At 51.2% G+C, this 20,728-nt stretch overlaps 1 long non-coding RNA gene across 21 annotated transcripts in view; it reads right to left on the minus strand.

The window, feature by feature from the left end:
* Positions 1-13,188: 13,188 nt before the first annotated feature.
* Positions 13,189-20,728, minus strand: part of LOC112299748 (uncharacterized) — a 198,199-nt gene continuing 190,659 nt past the window's right edge. For 17 of the 21 annotated variants that reach the window (XR_011651330.1, XR_011651342.1, XR_011651343.1 and 14 more), the window contains one exon: positions 19,862-20,552. This is a non-coding gene — a long non-coding RNA (uncharacterized lncRNA). Of the gene's footprint in view, positions 20,553-20,728 lie in introns of all 21 variants that reach the window. The other 4 variants (XR_011651333.1, XR_011651337.1, XR_011651326.1 and 1 more) reach the window with 4 other exon arrangements.

Consider the following 20,728-nt stretch of genomic DNA (forward strand, 5'->3'; position numbering starts at 1 on the left):
CTATTTCTTTGGAGCAGTTCTACGTTTACAGCACAGTCAAGAGGAAGATTCAGAGGTGTCCCATAAAACCCCTGACCTCACACCTGCATAGCCTCTCGTTACCAATATGCACCAGAGTGGTGTATCTGTCACCATTAAGGGACCTACACCGACACACCGTGATCACATGAAGTCCACAGCTCACTCTTGGTATTGGACATTCCATCAGTTTGAACAAATGTATGATGACATGCGCCCACCATTACAATATCACAAGAGTAATTTCACTGCCCTGAAAATCCTTTACGTCCTGTCTATTTGTCCTCCTGTCCCCACTAGCTTTTGGTAACCACTGATCTTTTTAGTGACTCCATAGTTTTGCTTTTCCCAATATATCTTATGGTTGGAATCACACAGTATTACCTTTTTCAGATGGTTTCTTTCACTAACAGTATGCGTTTAAATTTCCTCATGTCTTTCCATGGCTGGGTAGTGCCTTTTGGTGCTGAATAATATCCCATTGTCTCAACATACCACAGTTTATTTATTCACTCACCTACTGAAAGACATCTTTTTGGCAATTATGAAGGAAGCTGATAGAAACGTCCACACGCAGGTGTTGTGTGGATTTTCAACTCTTCTGCGTAAATACCAAGGAGTGCAGTTGGTGGTAAGAGTGTGTTTAGTTTTGTAAGAAATGGTCAAACTGTCTTCCCGAGTGTCTGGCCTATTTCACATTCCCACCAGCAATAAACGAGAGAGACTGCTGCTCCACATTCTCGTCAGCATTTGCTGTGGTCGGAGTTCTGAATTTTGGCCACTCTAATAGGTGCATCCTTGTATCTTGTCCTTGAGGAGGAGAATTCTTCAGGTGAAGACTCCCTTTATCTTTCTCCTACAGAGAGGGTTTCAGGCTCAGATTTGTTATCTCCTTGGCTCTGACCATGGTGCTGAATCCTGTCTTGAAAGTCCAACCCTTACAACGGCAATAGATTCAACCTCTTCCCGTTGCAGGTGGAGGGCGGGGGGAGAAAGCTGCCCGTCCTCCCTTCTACAATCCTCCTCACACCCTATGTAAGCGATAGAGCTTATCTGCTCCCTTGAGCTCCTTTTGAGGAATAAAATTTGGGGAGAATTTCTCACTAAAATTTACAGATTAAAGATGCTCCCAATTCCCGGATCCCATCTGAATATGACTGGGTTCTTAGACGGTCAGAAAACCAACTGCCACCAAAGTAAATTGAATGCAGGTCAAGCACGGTATTTCCCCCTGGGTTTCTAGGGAATAATAACAACAGCTATGCCGCGGTCCCCAAGGCAATGCGTGGGGGCTCCCGAGCTCAGGGTGGCGCCGCTCTGCTGCTGGCACCCAGCAAATGCATGTTTACATGAGGCTTTCTCACGGGTCCATCCTCTAAGGACAGGACGGACCTGTGTGGGCGGAACAGCACTTTTCATGCCCAGTCAGCACAGTGAGCCCACACTGCACTCAGCCTGCGCTGGAGACGGGGACCCTAGGCTCACACAGCTCCCCGCCCGTGAGGGAGAAAATCACGACTATGGGCGACTCTAAAGCAGGGCAGGATGAGTGTGCTGGGCGCCCTAACAGAGGTGCCACGTGTTAGAAGCATTGTGCCAGTGGCGTGATCCATTCTGATCTGGAGCCCGACCAGAGGGAGCTCCCCAGACGCCCGAGCTCTGATCTTGACCTTCCACTCACCTTCCACTTCAAGCTAAGGGCAGACATGTGTGAATGGATGGAGTCTGGTCAGCTGCAAGCCTCTTTTTAGAGATGAATTCCCCTTTCCTATGAGAGCCTGGTCATGATTCTTGAGACTCCCGCTGGCTGGGAGCCTGGGGGGGTTGAGTTTTCCTCTGAGGACTGCCAGCCGGTGAGAGGGCAGTCACAGGCAGGTTGGGGCAGATGGTGTTTAATCTGCCCCTTAGACATGAGCCGCAGCTCCAGCTCCCCCAGCTCCCCACCCGGACGAGGCAGGGATTAGTGTGCGGGGGTGGTGTAAACAGAGGGTACACGGGGGTTTGCTCAGGAAGGACAAACCTTTTCACCAGCCTTTTCTGGGCTGACTTGGGAGGACATTGGCCAGCAACAGGGGTGCAGGCCTTTGTCTAAACGCCAGGGTTCCCCCCAGGATTCCTTTCAAGGTGCTTCAGGGAGAAAGCCGTGGCATGTTGGGCCAGACATCAGCTTTGCCTAGGAGCACAGCGGGGTTTCATGGCCTGAGAGACGGTGCGTGCAACCCATTTACCAGCATCTTCAGGTGGAAACGGCCTGAAGGGCACAGTACCGAGCTCGTTACCGGGAAGCCCCCTCTTAGTGCCGCGATAGGGCCTGGAATCTAGTAGGTGCTCAGTACCTCTTTGTTCAACCAACTGACTGCTGAGATGCCAAAGGCAGCGGCTTGGCTGCTGCCCGGCACCTGTTCTGTCCTTCGGAAGGCCAAGAAGGCCTGCCTGCGTGTTCTGGTCCTTGGACACCCCTAACTCCATCAGGTCACAGTCCCCACACCCTCCAGCACCAGGAAAGGCTCCCCCAGAGGCCTCGACTGTGCCCCATTGCCGCCGGCCTCATCTTCAGTTCAAAAAAGACCGGAATCCATGCCCACAGCCCCTCTTTTGCTCTTTATGAACACGGCCACTGTCACCTTCAAGACAGCTCCATGAGGCATTGTCACTGACCCTGGCCTCTAGGTAGGGAAACTGAGGCTGGTGCTTATTTCATGCACTGTGTGACTCAGGACCCTTTCCAGGGCCACTTCAGAGCCATTCACAGGCAGGGTCGCCCCCAGCCCTGCTCATTTACAGTCCCCCCAGCCTTTTCTCCACTCCTTTTTGTTGCTGTTGTTGTTATTTGTGTGTTTTGTTTATGCAGGAAGTTAGTAAGTGAGCCTGGATTCGGACATGGCTCTATGTACCATCCACACCTTATTCCCTCGTCCTTGTTCTCCTGCCCGCCCTTGACCTTCCCCGCTGGCGAGCTCAGTTGTAGGAAGGAAGCCTTAAGGGAGAGGCAGCTGTTTTCATGAGCGAAATTGCCTCCCACCAAAGTGTACCCAAGGGCTGCGCTTTGTTTCTGAGACCAGTTCCGACAGCTCAGGCGGCTGGCGCCCAACTGGCACACTCCAGTACTCGGTCCTGTCACCTCCTGCCACATCAAGCCTTTGGCTCAGTACTGGCTACTCAGCCTCTGCCAGGCTTGCACCATCTCTGCCCAACCCACAGCGGGTGGTGGCCAACATGTTCAGGGCTGATACTGGTTGGTACTGGGCCATAATCTTGTGGACAACTTCTTGTCTCCATGGAGACAGGATTTGTAGAAGCAGAAGCATCCTTCCTCCCTCCTCTTTGACTTCTTCCTGTGACTTTGATGAGTAAGCACCCTGTTCTGCAGACCCCTCTCACCTCCCAGGAGAAAGAGCCATGTGCCTACTGCCCTCATCTCTTCCCTGGCTTCTAGACAGTGCTAATCCTGAGGCAGCAAGTCTGCATAGTTTGGCCCAAAGCTTCCGGACCGCACCCACATACCTGAGCTGGCGCCAGCCCAGGCAGTATCTATTGTTTCCATGCAGAAGGCAGGGTTGGCCAGTGGGCACTAAGGCCACCCGGGTGGGACAAGCCTCTTCTGAGCAGGGTGGCTCCAAAGCAGTCAGCTAAAGGTTGTTCCCTATCCCTTACAGAGAGTAAAGGGGCAGTATGGGGCCCATCACTGCGCTAGAAGCAGATCATGGGAATTAAACATCAATGCGAAAAAGTCCTTCAGTGAACTTACAAACAAAACGATTTCTATAGGGTTCTGAAATCCATCCTCAGAAAAATCAAAACCCATGGCGACGGGTGGCCATTGATGGGGCAGAACAGAGAAGAGGCCAGAGCCCCTTCCCAACCCTCACTGACCCACTATGTAGCTACCGGGACAACGCTTCTCCCTTCTGATGCCTCTTTTTTACCTGCAGTAGAATGGGGTAAATACTGCAAAAATCTTTTAAGGAATGAATGGCTGGTGGAGCTGCTTTCACTACCTGTGATATGAAATAATCTAGCAGAACTTACTCGGCAGACTCAGCTCTCTAAGGAGACTTGGAGCACACACAAGGAAGAAGCGAGCAGAATTATAATTACTAAGGCAAAGGGAGGTGGCACCTGGGTTACAGGTGTGTGGCATCCACCCACTCAGTAATTATCTCACCTGGGGCTCCCAGGGGCCAATCAGATACCAGGTAAAGACAGTCAGCCTCAGGGGGCTCCCCACCGGTCCAGCAGTAACACATCAGAGCTGTAATGTTGCCCCGATTTCTCAGAGGTAAGTTAGTAGAGAGCCCTCCCTCAATCCCTTCTGACCTAGGCAGAAATGGGGTCCTTCTCGTTCCACTCACCTTTCTCAGTGTACAAAAAACAGCTGTTTGTTGGCCACTCACCTGCAGCTTCAAACAAGTCACCTTGCTCCTCACCCAGACACTGCAGAACGTGCTCAGAGTCCCAGCAGCTGCGCTGCCCTCAGGTCCGGGAGCTGGAAACAGAGACCAAAGATGACGCGGGGCTGTTTGGGTGCACGGCGACGCGATGGCCTAGTCTGTAGTTCGGGACAGCTTGTTTCCTTGATGGTGTTATTGAAAATTACACCCCGTGAGAGAGCGCCGTCCCACCGGCCACTGCTGATGTCACTAGGACTGTACTCAGTGCCTGGTGGCCAAGCCTCTCCTGGCCTTTCTCGCCACGATTCCGAGGCACTGTTCGTGGTGAGCAAATGCCCGAGGGTCTCTGATCTCTGGTCATGCCTCACCAGCCACGCAGATGAGCCACTTAAATCCCAAGGTCCCTTGAGCTCTCTGAACTGAATTCAGTCTAACTCTTGGACTCGGGCTTTTTTGGTTTACCGATAGTAGTGCATTGAAAACTGTTTCATGGACTTCCGGCCAAGATGGAGGTGTAGGTAGACACACTGCGCCTCCTCGCACAACCAAAAGGACAACAACAATTTAAAAACAAAAAACAACCAGAACTGACCGAAAATCGAACTGTATGGAAGTCCGACAACCAAGGACATAAAGAAGAAACATTCCTCCAGACCGGTAGGATGGGTGGAAACGGGCAGCTGGGACAGAGAGGACTTGATGCAAGGCAGCGGCTGGCGGGCCCAGCAAGGCGACAGATGTGGAGCGGGGCAGGCAGCGCGACAGCTAGCAGACCCCTCGGCCCCGCATTCGCGCACAGATAAACTGGGAGGGACGGCAGGGGAGCGAAGCAGACTGCGCAACCCAGGGCTCCAGTGCGGGGAAATAAAGCCTCAAACCTCTGAGTGAGAACACCCGTGGGGGTTCAGGCGGCAGCAGGAGAAACTCCCAGCCTCACAGGAGAGGTCGTTGGAGAGACCCACAGGGGTCTAGAGCATGCACAGGCTCACCCACTCGGGGAGCAGCACTGGAGGGGCCCAGCTTGATTGTGGGTAGCAGAGGGAGTGACTGAAATCCGGTAGGGAGTGGAGCAAGTGCCATTGCTCTCTCCTGGCCCCTCCCCTACGTACAGCATCACAGTGCAGCGACCAGCATTACCCCGCCCCAGTGAACACCTAAGGCTCCACCCCTTTACGTAACAGGTGCGCCAAGACAAAAAAAAAAATGGCCCAAATGAAAGAACAGATCAAAGCTCCAGAAAAAATACAACTAAGCAACAAAGAGATAGTCAACCTATCAGATGCACAGTTCAAAACACTGGTAATCAGGATGCTCACAGAACTGGTTGAATTTGGTCGCAAATTAGATGAAAAAATGAAGGCTATACTGAGTGAAATAAAGGAAAATGTACAGGGAACCAATGGTGATGGGAAGGAAACTGGGACTCAAATCAACAGTATGGACCAGAAGGAAGAAAGAAACATCCAACCAGAAAAGAATGAAGAAACAAGAATTCAAAAAAATGAGGAGAGGCTTAGGAACCTCGAGGACACCTTTAAACATTACAACATCTGAATTATGGGGGTAACAGAAAGAGAAGAGTAAGAGCAACAAATTGAAAACTTATTTGAATAAATCATGAAGGAGAACTTCCCCAATCCGGCAAAGGAAATAGACTTCCAGGGAGTCCAGGAAGCTCAGAGAGTCCCAAAGAAGCTGGACCCAAGGAAGCACATACCAAGGCACATCATAATTACATTACACAAGATTAAAGATAAGGAGAGAATCTTAGAAGCAGCAAGAGAAAAGGACACAGTTACCTACAAAGGACTTCCCATAAGACTGTCAGCTGATTTCTCCAAAGAGACCTTACAGGCAAGAAGGGGCTGGAAAAAAGTATTTGAAGTCATGAAAGGCAAGGACCTACATCCAAGTTGCTGTATCCAGCAAAGCTATCATTTAGAATGGAAGGGCAGATAAAGTGCTTCTCAGATAAGGTCAAGTTAAAGGAGTTCATCATCACCAAGCCCTTATTCTATGAAATGTTAAAGGGACTTACCTAAGAAAAAGAAGATCAAAAATAGGAACAGTAAAAATGACAGCAAACTCACAGTTATTAACAACCACACCTAAAACAAAAACAAGAGCAAACTAGGCAAACAACTAGAACAGGAACAGAACCACAGAAATGGAGATCACATGGAGGGTTATCAACAGGGGAGTGGGAGGGGGAGAGAGGGGGGAAAGGTACAGAGAATAAGTAGCATGGATGGTGGGTAGAAAATAGACAGGGGGAGGGTAAGAATAGTATGGGAAGTGTAGAAGCCAAAGAACTTATAAGTATGGCCCATGGACATGAACTATAGGGGGGGAATGTGGGAGGGAGGGGGTGGGCAGGATGGAGTGGAGGAAGGGGGGGAAATGGGACAACTGTAATAGCATAATCAATAAACATATTAAAAAAAACTATTTCATGAACTTTTAAATAGACCAGCTTGACATGTCTTCTTTGAAATCTATTATATTTAAACCTTTCAGCTTTCAGAATCAGAATGTTGGGCCTGAAAGTGACCTCAGAGACACTCTAAGCTCAGGGTTCTGAACTTGGGGGTCACTACTCTCGGAGAGTTCGTGGAAGGTCTCAGGGGACCTGTGAACCTTCTGAAAGATTATACTCAATTTTGTGTGTATGCGCCCTTACTGTATTTTTTTAAAGGGAGAGAGGCCACAGCTTTCATTAGAGTCTTGATGGGACCAAGTCGTCTGTGAGAAAGCTGGGCTCCTTAAAAATAAAATGGCAGGATGGCTGCAATTAGACCTAGGTCCCCCGACTTTGAGCTCTGTGCACTGTATCATGGGATTTATCTTCAAAATCGTGCAGACACACAGTTACACGGGGTGAACCCGTGGGCTGTCGATTTCCTCTGGAAGTCCCACTAACGGGGCGATCAGGAAGAGAGAGAGTACCAGTAAGGACAAAGGGAACGTGGGGGTGGACAGCAGCCGGTGAGCACTGCCAGCAGAACCTTACAGGGTGGACAGACATGCAGTGAGGGGACTCAGCGCAGCAAGAGGCTGGACCCGCAGGCCCCTGGGAACAAAGCCCACAAGCAGCCCTCTGCTACAGGAGCCGAGGGCGCAGTTACCTCTGAACGGGGGCGGGGGGGGGGGGGTGCGGAATGTGTAAGGGCTCAGTCCAATCCCAGTCTTCAGAAGCTCCGCTCTATGGAGAGCTCGAGCTGGAGAGGCTCTGGGCTTGGGGATACTGGGCACAGCGACGGAGGCTCAGGTGCCGTGCTACACCCACATGTAAGGGTGGGACTCCCAGCCCCTTGCCTCAGTTCAGCTTTCAGAATCAGGCAGCCGGGCGGTGCCTCTGTGCTGGGCTGCTTATGGTCGGTCAACTAGGCGCCACCACAGCACGCCACCCAGGCTGGGAAGCACGTTTCCCAGAAGCACCTTCCCCCCACAGCTCCAGGCTGCCAGTGAGAGGAGCTTGCACAAGATCTGGGGTGCCAAGTGACAACGCCGTTACTCCACTGCTCGGGGGTTGGTGGACCTCCTCCCCACGAGCTCCCACGGCCCAGCCCCCTTCGGTGGGTAGACTCCCGGGCTCCTGGATCTTCCCAGCACCTCTGGCTTCGGCTCCAGGGTTGCAGGCTCCAGTCTTCTGCGACTGTTTGCCTCTCTCTCTAGCTGCAGCTCTCCTCGCCTACCCTTCCTCGCAGCTCCCTCCCCGCCTGTGGGGCCCCTGAGACGCACATTCGATGTTTTATTCTGGTAACATGTGCGGTCATTCTGTTTCAGTGGGCCTAACCGGTCCAACTCCCCGCAGGAGACCGGAGGGCTCCTCTCTGAGGAAACAGACCGGACTGAGAGAGAGTCACCCCCCACCCCCCAAACCTTACAAATAATGACGTGGGGATTCCTCAGTGAGTCTCCTTCTAGTCACCCTGTGTTAGTTTTCTGTGGCTGCTGTTACAAAGCATGGCAAACTTAGCGACTTAACACAACACGAATTTATCATCTTACCATTCTGGAGGCTGGAAGTCTGACACAGGTCTGCCCGGGGTGAAACCGGAGCGTCTGCAGGGCTGCGTCCCCATCTGGAGGCAGGAGGGGAGGTTCTGTGTTCTCGCCTCCCCGGCGTCTGGGAGCTGCCCGAACTCCTTGGCGCAAGGCCCTCTCCCTCCGTCGTCACAGCCAGCAGCGGGGCATCTCCGACCTTTCTTCCCTGAGGACGCAGTGCGGGGAGGCTTTCTGCTCGGAAGGACTCGTGTGGTTAGATTGATCCCACCTGGGTAACTCGGGCCACTCTCCCCCCATCTCGGGTGTTATCTGGGATCACGTGTAAAGTCCCTTTTGCCTCTGAGGTAACGTTTTCACAGAATCTGGGGGTTAGGATGTGGTCGTCTTTAGGGGGGTATCATTATTCTGCCCACCACATGCCCTAACATGAGCCCCACCAGCTGGGAAGTCCTGCCCACAGAGCAGGCGCTTCCAGTGGTTTTAGGGCCCCATCCTCAAATATAAACGGATCGTTAAGATCATTATGTGCCAGACATTTGAGCAACGCTAACTGTACCATGGAAGACAAAACCCCAAACAGCAACACGAAGAGCCTGGAAGAAACAGAGACGGTGGAGGGGCAGACAACTCGGAAAGAGGGGCGGGCAGAACCCATTTAACATCCTCAGCAACGCCTGTGAATCCTCAAAGCAGGAAAATGGCAAAAAATGAAGACAACAACTCCCGGGTAGTACAAAATGTATTAGCAGAAATGAGAATTCTGTAGTAAGTGTTGGGAATACAGGTGGGAATTTTCACAGGAAGTACAAGTGCAAAAATATGGGAACTGGAAAGAAAAAAATAAGAAAAAATCATTACGTTAGTTCAGGAGGTCCCACATATGAAAAACAATAGTTCTAGAGAGAAAGGAGGCTGAGGAGGAGGACGGGAAATCACCCAGGAAGTGGCGGAGAAGCGTGTTCTATGGCTGACAGGCGCGATCCTCCAGCACGAGAGGGGCAGTACATGCCCGGCCAAACGCGTGACTGAAGGCCTCTGTCCGGCACGATGATGGAATCCATGGTGCATGAGGAGTGAAGAACAGCATCTTGAAAACTTCCAGAAAACAGTGGGCAGCAGTCAGGATGATACAATGGTATCAGACTTCTCAACAACACTGGGAGCTTTGTAGGAAGTACCCCACTGATAAACGTCCGGGGAAAATTTGTTTCCAATCAGCAATGCGCCGAGCAGCCAAGTTGTCCATCAAGGGTAAGAGTGCACTGAAAAGCCTCAGGGGCCCCCCAGTCGTCCTTTCTTAGGACACTACGGAGGGACGTGCACACACAAGGGGGGACAGGGTGACAGGTGACAGTCCAGCAAGAAAGGTCCTGGGGCCCAGGGCGGGGAGTCCAACCCTGGGAGAACAAAGGGGGCCTCCAGGACCACAGTGAGGTGATGCCCCAGATGGGGACCGGGAACCTGGGGCCGGCTCCCGGAGGAGGCGCGCTGGGTCTGCGCACGCGGGGACGGGCAGCTGGTACAGCCGAGTGAAGCCTGGGAGTGCGGTACAGGCAAATCAAGCAAATGAAGTGATTCATTTCAGAATTTAAAAATGTCCGAAGTTAATGTAGACAGCGGAGGCTGTGCTGTCGCGTATTTACATATTATCAACGTTAATTGTTGACTTGACCAAAAACTGTGCCACAACTGAAGTGTGAAGGCAAATGGGTGAGTGGTGGTGTTAGAGCCAAATCCTCACTTTCCATAGAAAAAATACAAAAATAAAGTTAAAATGAAGAAAGAGCAACACAAGCCCTTCAATGAAAGAAAGTAATCAGAAGAAACAGACAGACGGGCTGGAAGCAGCAGCCGATGGGGGCACGGAGGGCGGCCCTCTGTGGGGGACTCGGTGCCGTCTGCCGTGTGGGTCCACAGACATGCACCACGTCGGCAGAAATAAAAACGTCAGTGTAAAGACCCACCACCCACATGCCCACCACACCGATGAAAGGGCACGCCCATGCAGTGCAAGCCGATTCAGCTGCAGGAAGGAAGGAAGGACCGACAGAGGCTGCAACAGGCACGAACCTTGGAAACATCCTGCGAAGTGGAGGGAGCCAGTCACAAAAGGCTCCATGTTGTGTGACTCCATTCGTATGGAATGTCCAGAACAGACACCCAAAGAAGGAGGGTCAGGGGTTACCAGGAGCTGAGGGGAGGAGGGGGTGGGGGCGGCGAGGCATAAGGCGTGTCTGTTCCTTTTAGGGACGATCGCAATGTTCTAGAATTAGGCAGCGCTGATGGTTACACAACACTGTGAATGTACTAAAAGGCACGGAATTGTAAACTTTAAAATGGGGAATTATTCACGCTATATAAATTTTACCTCCGTAATAAAACATTTAAAGAACACCGTATAATGCATTCTGTCTATATAATACACAGATTTTATTTTATTTTTGGCTAAGTGAGAGAGTTGTGGCTTTACTAAGCACAAGGGAAAGAATAAAATTAAAGCCTTTGGTGATTTATGTTTTCCACCGTGTCTGAGAATCAGATGTCATTTTGAATAGGCAAGATTATATTTTAGGCACAATAGAAATGAATTATGTACTAACCTCGAAATGTAACATTAGAAATACAGCTTGCTTTCCAGTCACGTAACACTTTCATTTCCAAGTCGAGACATTCAGAAGACGTAACGAAGTCAGACTTCTTGGGTGAAGAGAACAGACGAAGAGTTTTGGCACTGCAGTCCAGGAGGCCTGGGTTCCTACTCCTTCCTGCACGAAAACTTTATAGTTACCAATTATTTGATTCTTCTCAGTTTGTTTTCTCATCTGTAAAAGAGGAGTGAGGATAACAACACCCACTTCACAGGACTACTTTGAAAGTCAGATTGAAGGAGATAATTCATGTAAATGCTTAGCAAGTGCCTAGCACAAAGTGGAAGCTCAGTGTTAGCTGTTGTTATCATCGTCATCATGTCTGATTATGATGATTTAAAATTCAGACTCTAATGTGGACAAGCTGGGCAATTCCAAGCAAGTTACATAACTTTTCTACATGTCCATTTCCTCATCCCTGATGTGGGGAAACACCCCCCCCACCTTGCAGGCTGCACGGAGGGATGGGTGGAGATCACACAGTTGCAAGTAACTATAAATTATTACTTTTAATGGGTTCAGTCTGCTTAGCGTGAGTTTATTGCCTTTTTGAATTAGGGCACATCTGTTGTGCCTTTGTTTGCTCTTCTCTAAAGTGGGCACAACAATCCCCTAAAAATTACTATTCTACTTTTAACTTCCTAATTCATTAAGCATATCAATTCCTAATTATTTTTGCATCAAGAAAACACATGAGATAATCGATATTGGAAGATACATAAAAACCATGTGGAAACTTTTAGAACAGGATTGGACTCTGTTAGGCAGATTTACCTCCTATTTAATTTAGGCCATTGTGGAAGTGGTCTCCCTTCCCCAAATTCCAAGTGTGAGCCCCGAGGTGGAAAGGGCTTCTCGCACACCTGGGGAGCAGGAGGGACAGGTGGGAGTGGGTGTCCAAGGGGCTGGGAGGGGGAGGCCTGAGCAAAAATGGAAGGACAGCCTGGAATCCCACCAGGTGTCCCTTCCAGGATGCCACGTGAGGACGGTGGGTGGCGGCAGCGGCTGATCTTTGGTTAAGTCAGCACCTGTGGACAGAGGCAGCGTCGTGGCCTGAGAGGTGGAGTGGCTGAGGCAGCTCTCTGAAGGCTCTCCTCCCCTTTGCTCTGACCTGGAGCACCCAGCATTGTTTTCGGTGGGACAACTTCCCTCCCACAGTAATGGAGGGTAATATTTCAAGTACAATCTCCTGTTTTCGTCACCTTGCTTTCTAAACTGAACTAAAGCGTGTTCACTTGGTTCTGTCCTGGACACGGAAACCTAGTTCTCTGTATGACTTTTCATGTGCCTCGATAGATGGAACTTCCAGCCCTCGTGAACCTGGTACTTGCCTTTTAAGAAAGTGGTCTGGGAAGGCACTGGCCGAGTGCCTGGGCCACGCAGGACAGCAGTCACAGATGAGGCTGCGCAGCTCTCACCGCGGGCAGAGCTGCCCCTCACTGTTCCTTTCAAGTGATGGGGGCAGTCATTGATGTCCCCCATTTTTTAGGTATCTATCATCAAAACAAAACCCCCCCAAATTCTGTGGAATACAACCAGTCACAATTGTTAATAGTTAACCACTTATTATCATCCTAACACCTGTAATTCGAGGCAACGAAACTCCGAGACTGAAAAAGGGAAATCACCTTGGTAGATCTGCTTTCCCACTTCTCATTCGTGATCCCGAAGGCCGCCAACATACATTCTGACTAATCGGCAGCACGGCGCTCTTCCCCAATCATTATAACCGATTTCAGATGGTGCTAGAAAATTGTATTGACTCTGAACACCAAAAGAAATCAGTCATCCTCTAAGGGGTCACAGGAGGACGGAGGGGCCGGCGGGAGGGGCCACACCTGTCACAGTTCAGCCCTTCGACCCTTGCATGATGGAGTTCGTATCACAGGAAAAGTGCTGTGGACGGCTTGTTGCCCGAACAAGCGTGAGGTCCGACACGGAGACGCCCTGCACGACGTCGGGCAGGCTCTCGGGACGGCCATCTTTGCATCGGGGCCGCCCGGCCACTCCTTCTGCTGCAGGCAGTGCCGACGGTCTTCCCCAAGAACACTGATTTCAAATGGTGCTAGACAATCACTATTTAAATCTAAACCACCAAATGAAACCAGCTTCCTGAAGAAGCTTTATGATCTGTTTTTCCTTTGGAACGCAATAAATGAAGACAACCTAGAAAGGAAAACACTGAAACCCGGCTGTGAGCAGATTCTGCCATCACTAGAGCTGGGGATGGGGCCTGCCCGTGACTCTCCTTGTCCCGGAGCGGCCCGGACACAGGTACACTTTTCTCATTCGGAGGCAATGACACACAGCACCCTCTGCACTCCTGCGGGGAGGTCGGGGGAAATCCTCCACGTGGGTTACGGAGCCCGAGTTCATCCTGGGTCCAAGCACGCGGGTGCGGGGTAACTGGAGAGGGTGCTGCAGACCCTGAGACTCGCATGGAAGTGGTACTGAGTGAGCAGGTGCTCTGCTAGGAGTTGAAGAAAACGTTTTCCTAGACCTCCTGCTTTCACTTAGAGATAGGTAACTTTGGTTCAATGGAGCTCTATGCGTTCAGGGCCTGAGGAGGACAATGGAAAAGCTCGGGCAAAATCTGAGATACGCTGATGCTGAGATCCTGGTGTTTTTCCAGAAAGGAATCCCTTAGATTGCATCTGAGCTCAGGAGTTTTGTTACTGTCCTCCTCCCCTCCAAAAAAGGTAACTTGCACTCTCAGTTCTCCCGACAAATTATTTTAGGCTACAGTTCTCTTCTCCGTCCTGCTACGGTTCTCAATATCATCTTACTAGTTAGCCTACCATCTGTCACCCCTTCAATGTTCTAGGGGTCCAAGAAGTTACTTCGTGTGTGCAGGCCACCCTACTAAAGGGATGCACATTCTTTTTTAAACTGCTGTGAACCATCTTAGGTATCAGTTCGATTTGAATGATCATAAAATGAAGAATTAAATTCATACCATGTAAATTCAACAACTGTGCACTTTGCCAGTTCTGCTTTAGCTATGTCACCTACATCTACGATGGTTTATTTTTGTTTTGCCGCATGCTTTGAGAGTAAATCGACAACCACCCTGACACTCTACCTCTACATTCTTGAGCGTGTCGAAAAAATGAGGCTTCTCAAGAAGAAAAATCTGTTTTTGTTTGCGAACCCAGATGCCACCCAGGTTCCCTCACTCAGACTCTCTGGCCTCTTTTAAGCTGGAACACTCCCCTACCCACTCCCTGTTGTATGATGGCAGCGTCGCCCTGCGAACCTGGGCTTTGATCCGGGCTGTGCCGTTCACCGGGTCTGTTCTCCTGATTTAAATAAATTAATGAAACTTTAGTTTCTCCTATTGACTTTCCCCCTCATCATCCTCATTTGCAGTGCAGCTCTGTGTACGGGAAGAACATCCCGTTGCAGGTGCCTGGGGCTGATTTCAGGTGGGTTCAGAGGAAGCCGGGAAGCCGGGGGCAGGCTGTTTGGCGTTGGTCTGACCAGTGTTCTCACGCCCTAGAGCCTTGGCCAGCCATCCCTGCAGATGTGGCTGCAGCCTAAACTCGTCCCTCACGGAGGAAGCGCGCCCACGGCACGCACCTGCACTGCAGGGCCAGCTTTTCATCTCTGTCAGCGAGGGGACAGGACCCCGTGCCACAGAGATGGGCGGCAGTCCCGCCTCCAAAGACGCAGCAGCAGCTCACCGGCTGCACAGAAACGCACACACTGGGTGAAGTGACCGGCAGCGCACGATTTCACAGTAAATGTGAGCGTGTAAGTTTGAGAAAGTGCTCAGCCACAAGAACCACTGACCTCTCAGCTAACTCTCACTAATTCTGTGACTGATTTGGGGGCCCACTGCATCCTTCCCTACATGCTACTGTACCATAACTCAGGGACTGAGTCTGCAAGATGGAGCCAGATTATTCTCACCGGATAAAACATTTTAAATCCAGAACAGAGCGGTCTGCTCACTTTTTAACACATGACTAAGTCGCAGCTTTTGCCACTTACAAGTTTTTTTCAGATGACAGACACTTCAGTGATGCGGAAAAAACTTAAGTGAACAATGGGTTTCTGTCTTTTACTTGTGTCTCGTAAGAGCCTACGCACCGCGTACAGCAAACGTATGGCACAGCCGTGCACGCACACACACACATTTACCCGCTACACCCCCCACCACACAGCTCTGCTCCCCAGCAGACACAGGCAGACGTGGGGAGCTGCCTGTATCGCCCTGAGCACTGCAACAGAAGAACAAGGGGGGCTGCGTTCTTTTGCACCTATGTCTCTTCATGTGAGCCCCGTCCAACAAGGGGCATTCAGCAGAGGGACCACTGAGGACACTTCCCTGTGCCTTTGGAGGAGGGGTGCAGGGTACTGAGGTGCTTGGCCGGTAAGTAACTGTAACATAACATCAACAAAACATGCCGAAACAGAGTTCCTGAGTCTGGGCCCGTTTTCCCATCTTCCAAAGCAAGAGGCCAGTTTCCTAAAAATAAACCTGTGTGAGGAGACTGGCCACCAAATTAACCCAGAAGAAATGAAAAAGGCAGCCAATAAATTAATGGGGGCCCAGGCATTCTCCTTCCAGAACACGCACAGGAACACGAGATGACCGCAAGTGGTGTCTGCTGACCGCCGAGTCTTTCCGGGACTTTCAGCTGCAGGAAAACACCAGCATGTCCCCTTTCTTCCATGTCCTCCGGCCTCCAACAATCAACCTGGCTGTTCTGTGTTTTTAGGCCAGGACATGGGAGGGCTGAGTTTCTGTAACTCAGGGAGTTTGTTTTAACCATCAGCAATTCTAAGTGCTGCATCATCTGAGAGGAATGCTGTTTTATAACAACTCTTTCTCACAGCAGAGCACACGCCTGTAATTGTTCCACTCCCCATCTCCCACGTGGAGAAAAGCCACCTGAATGTCAAGGCCAAGTCTTTCCTTAAGTGTCACAGCCCACAAGGATGCGTGCCCATTTCAAAAGCCAGCCCAGTCTGCACTGCCGTATTTTATGCTGTTTTTGAGCAAGCTGCCCTTCTTTGTACTTTTCCTTCCAAACTGATAGGAAAGTGGGGGCCTGAAATGTGAATCGATCAACTACACCACGGCCCCTGTGTGGCCAACAGCAGAGTATGAAAGAATACCGTTTTCATCAGAGCGAAATGCCAGCCTGATCGTGCGTGAGCAAACCAGAGAACCTGCATCGGGGCATGAGCACTGCGAGAGGAGAGAGCACCTGCCTCTGGCCCCCCTTCAGGGACGCAGCTTCACAACCTTACGGACGTCAGGACACAGCAGTCCTAACGTGAGCGTTTAGGTCAGACTAGAGACACAACGGTTCCTGGTCTGGCGCTGGGTCCACCAGCCGTGGGTCCTCCTCTGCCGACCCGCCCGCCTTTAGTGGACGCTTCCTCACAGGAAGCAGATGGAAGGGGGCCGGAGCCGGGGCTCTGAGCGAGCTCTGGCCAGGCTGTTTACCAGCTACGGGATCTTGGGGGCGATCATTTAATTTTCCCGAGCATCAGTCTCCCGACCTAGAGACCAGAGAAACAAATTCCTACCCTGCAGTGCTGGCGAGGGTCACGTGGAGTTCAGTGTATGGAAACTGTCTGTCATTTTTAAAGCACTCCATACATGTTGGTTGTTTTTAGATGGGTTAGAACTCTGGAGTGCATTTGCAAGGTGAAGGCCAGAAAGAACTGAGGGGTGGATGGGAAGGCACTCGAGAAATACCAGTAGCTTCCATCCCTGGAACACTTACCGTATTTTTTGGACTATAAGACACACTTTCCTCCAAATTTGGGAGGAAAAGGGGGTGTATCTCATAGTCTGAATGTAGCTTACCTGGCTCGCTTGGTGGGGGGGGGGTGCCAGTGGAGCGGGTCTCCCCCCCCCCGTTTTCCTCCTCTAAAACCTAGGTGCGTCTTATGGTACAGTGCGTCTTATAGTCTGAAAAATACGGTGCTCTCTGCTGGACACCTAGCTGGGAGCCCCCTGTGCATTCTGTCAACATTCCCCACCTGAACGAAGCTGGTGGTGCTACATCCCTTTTCCACGCGAGGGAACAGAGACAGAGATTCCCAGAAGGTACGTGACTTGCTGTCAGCCACAGAGTTGACGAACAGCACAACCAGGATCCACAGCCTGACTTTCCCGACCCCACGTGCAGGCTTTTGGTCATCGTGCTTGGCTGCTCGGAGCTTTGAAGGCACTGCAGCAACTGACCTTCACACGGCCACGTGGAGCTCTGAGCGTAAGTGGCTCCAGGTTTTAAGGTTTCACCACTAGGCCCGTGAGCAAACCAGCACACCAGCCTTGGTCCCGAGCAGCAGAACCAAGAGGAACAGCACACCCGGGAGCCAGCGGGACTTTGCCTGCACTGACAGGACCCTTAGCTGAGTCTCTGACTAGCAGTGTAACCTTAGGCAAGTCATGTCTTCTCCAACGCCCTGTTTTCCCACTCATCTTCAGGAGGCTCAAGTGCAAAGAGCACAGTGACAGCCACGAAGCTCTGGCAAGTGAGGATGGCGATGTTGAAATACTGCCTCCCACAGGAGGGTGGAGCCCAGCAGTCTGCCTCCTGCCCCCGTTTCTGTGAGGCCACAGGACTAGACGGCCCAACACAGCCCTCCAGAGCCGGACCAGCTCTGCAGTGGGCTCCCTGTGCAACCCTGGGTTCGCTGTTCGAGCTTTCTGGGTCTTAGTCTCCTCGGCTGTGAAATCAGGGCAGGGAGAGTCCCCACCACACAAGGCTGTCGTGAAAATGAAGTGAGACAAATAAGGAGGACTAGAGATAGCACGATGCAAACGTTCAGTGACGATGGCTGTGGTGATGACAGTCCTGGGCCCTCCTTCCCTCACTCACTGAAGCAGAGAGGGGCGCAGAGGTCCACCACAGCTCCCACCTCCTGTCGCACGGTGTGCCGGACTCTGACACAGTCCAGGGTGGCTCGCTGCAGAGGGCACGACAAGTCCCGCAGTCGGGAAAGATGCCCTTCGATCTACAAAGGGCACCTCCACGTGGGTGAGCAGAATGAGCGCCTTTGATACTTTCTGCTGCTTCTCAGACCTCCTCACATTCTGAGGCCTGAACGCGAATGTGGATCCAGACACCTGTGTTTAAGCAGGAGTTCACGTTTCGGATTTCTTCTGTATTAAGTTGGGGGCTGAGTGTTTAAGAGAAAAGGAGCAGATCAAACAACGATGAATGTTTGAAAAAAAATGTACCAGGGACCCATCCGGGAAACAAAACAGAACAAACCCCCCTGGAGGCTGATTTAGAGCACAAGGCTCTGCTTACCGAGGGGTGAGAAAGCAGCTGCTAACAGGTGTCTTCCAGCCCAGAAATCCTCGGGAGGCATCTGGGAGAAGACCGGCACCTGCAAAGTAAATGGCAGTGTGAGGCCTCAGGAAATCTCCCAGAGCAGCAGAGAAAGTCAAAGTCAGTTGTTTTCTCTAGTTACTGTGCCAATGTCCTAAAGATGATTTTTTTTAAAAAAAAAACAACAAGAAGCACCTTCTCTTTCCTGCTTAAGACACATAGGTTGGGAAAGTTCCTGCACAGCGAGCGACACACAGCTCCCCATTCTCTCTGTGCGCGTGTGGCCACCGCTAAGGGAAACGCCTGCCGAAACGAGGCCGTGCACCTCCCAGGTCATCAAGGTTTGATCAGCAAGATGTCTTATGAAATAAAACACGGCATACACCTACAGCTCCCATCACAGAAGGCAGGTGTGAAAGCAGCCTGCACCGGAGACAGGAGGAAGTTCCTATTTTCAAAGTTGATTTTGCAACATCCTGCTGCCACAGCACACACTCCAAAAGGCCAGCAGAGGGCAGCACTAGCCTGTAAGTACAGCCTTCTGTTTGTTACTTACTCCTTGGGAAATCAGGGGAAGGCAACTGAGAATGGAAACCACAGGGCAGCCTCCCCTGCGTGGTCTAACTTAAGGTGGGATGCACCTTTCACCACAGCACAGGCGAGGAAGCCCTATCTCGAGGTCTTTGTTTCTGAAAACCGATGGTTCGAGGTAGCACTTCAGTCTTCCGCACACGTGACTTGCCACAGTAACTGCGAGTCCTTCATACAGCACCAGAGAGGGTCCCTTCCAAGCGGTTTCCATCTCAAACGCTCTCATTTCACCCAGGAAGAGGCAGCTGAGTGGCTTAACAATGAGAGGCAGAAAAGTCTGCGTTGGCCAAGTTCCCATCTATTGCAATTTCTGAGTTAATGATTACAACGCCACGGAGGAACTTCAACACCGCCGTGGCCACAGGCCAGGCCACGCTTATCAGCGGATGGGGAGAGGCCTCAGACTCGCGAGTCCGGGCAAACTGTGCTTCACAGGTGTGACCTCCAAGCCAAGTGCTGCCGACGTGCCCTTCAGTGGCCGTGCTCACGCACTTCAACGTTGTGTCAGTTAAGGGACGAGACACGCTGGGAAGATTCTGGAGAGCTGGAATTGAAATTCAAGAGGATCTTGGCCAGTAAGAGAGAGAGAAACCAACGTTATGTCCAATGGTGTCTTACAACACAAAAAAAATCTAAAAAATTCTGAGAAGTACAAATGGGGACAGAGCTCTACCAGGGTGAACATAAAATTCAAACCAACGTGGAGCCATTTACTATCACATGATACTGGAGTGTCTAAATACCACCATGAAGTAATAGCGCGCTTCCCAAACTGTCTGCTCACGAAGATGAGGACAGGGTCCCAAGTCAGACAGGGGCACAGAGACGCGCGTCTGACGGCGAGGAACGCCACGCTGCTGTTCCTTGGGAGCTTTCCAGCATTTGGAGCAGGCCACTTAACCTGCTGGTAAGTCCCCCTTCCATTAACCTTCTTCTAATGATAAAACCTCGTTCTGCAGCCTGCCTCTTTCCTCCAGGCTGTCACTCCTCTGCAGAACACAGGAGAGCTCCATGACCACGCACCTGCAGCCTCCGACAACACAGATGTCTGGGCATGATTTACAGGTGCGAAGAGCCGGTCCAGCAAACGCTGAGTCCGTGATAAGGTCTCTCACCTGGGAGAATGAGTCTGACAAATGCATCTGCAGCTTCACACCACCGCGCTGCCGCCCCCGCCTCCCCGGGGAGCATCGGACACCTGTGTCTCCAGCAGCCCTCTTGGCCACCCTGGTTCACCTGACGGACTGAGGTTTGTACCAAAGCTAAGACCAGAGCAGAGTGCAGCAGCCAATGAGCACACCCTGCTAAGGAAGTGCTGCTGCTTCTGGAGAAATCAGGGGTTGAGTGTCAACAGGACAGACCTTTGTCACGCCCCACCGAAGGAGGTCTTCAACCGTCATCCTCCAGCCCCTCTCGGGCCTCAGAGGCTGACTTCCATCAATCCCGGCTAGGAATCAGACCTACCGATTCACGTTTTCCTCGTCCCCGCTTTTCTTCACCAGCACCAGCCTATCAGAGTTCACGTACTTACCTGTACTCAGCCTTTGTAACGTCGGGTGCTGGGAGGTGGCCTCCCATGCAGCGGCACGTTCAACCTGGGGACAGAGAGACAAGCTGCATAAACTTCAGGGTCAGGAAGCCCTAGATTGAGATTTCCTGTCACATGTTACACAGCCTTGGATGGCTATTTAACCCTTCTGGGGCTTTAGTTTCTTCATCAATGATGCGGGAATATCATTATTCATTTTCAGAGTGGAACTACAGCTCACAC

This window comes from Desmodus rotundus, chromosome 6 (genome assembly GCF_022682495.2).
Source record: "Desmodus rotundus isolate HL8 chromosome 6, HLdesRot8A.1, whole genome shotgun sequence".
NCBI classification, from domain to species: domain Eukaryota; kingdom Metazoa; phylum Chordata; class Mammalia; order Chiroptera; family Phyllostomidae; genus Desmodus; species Desmodus rotundus.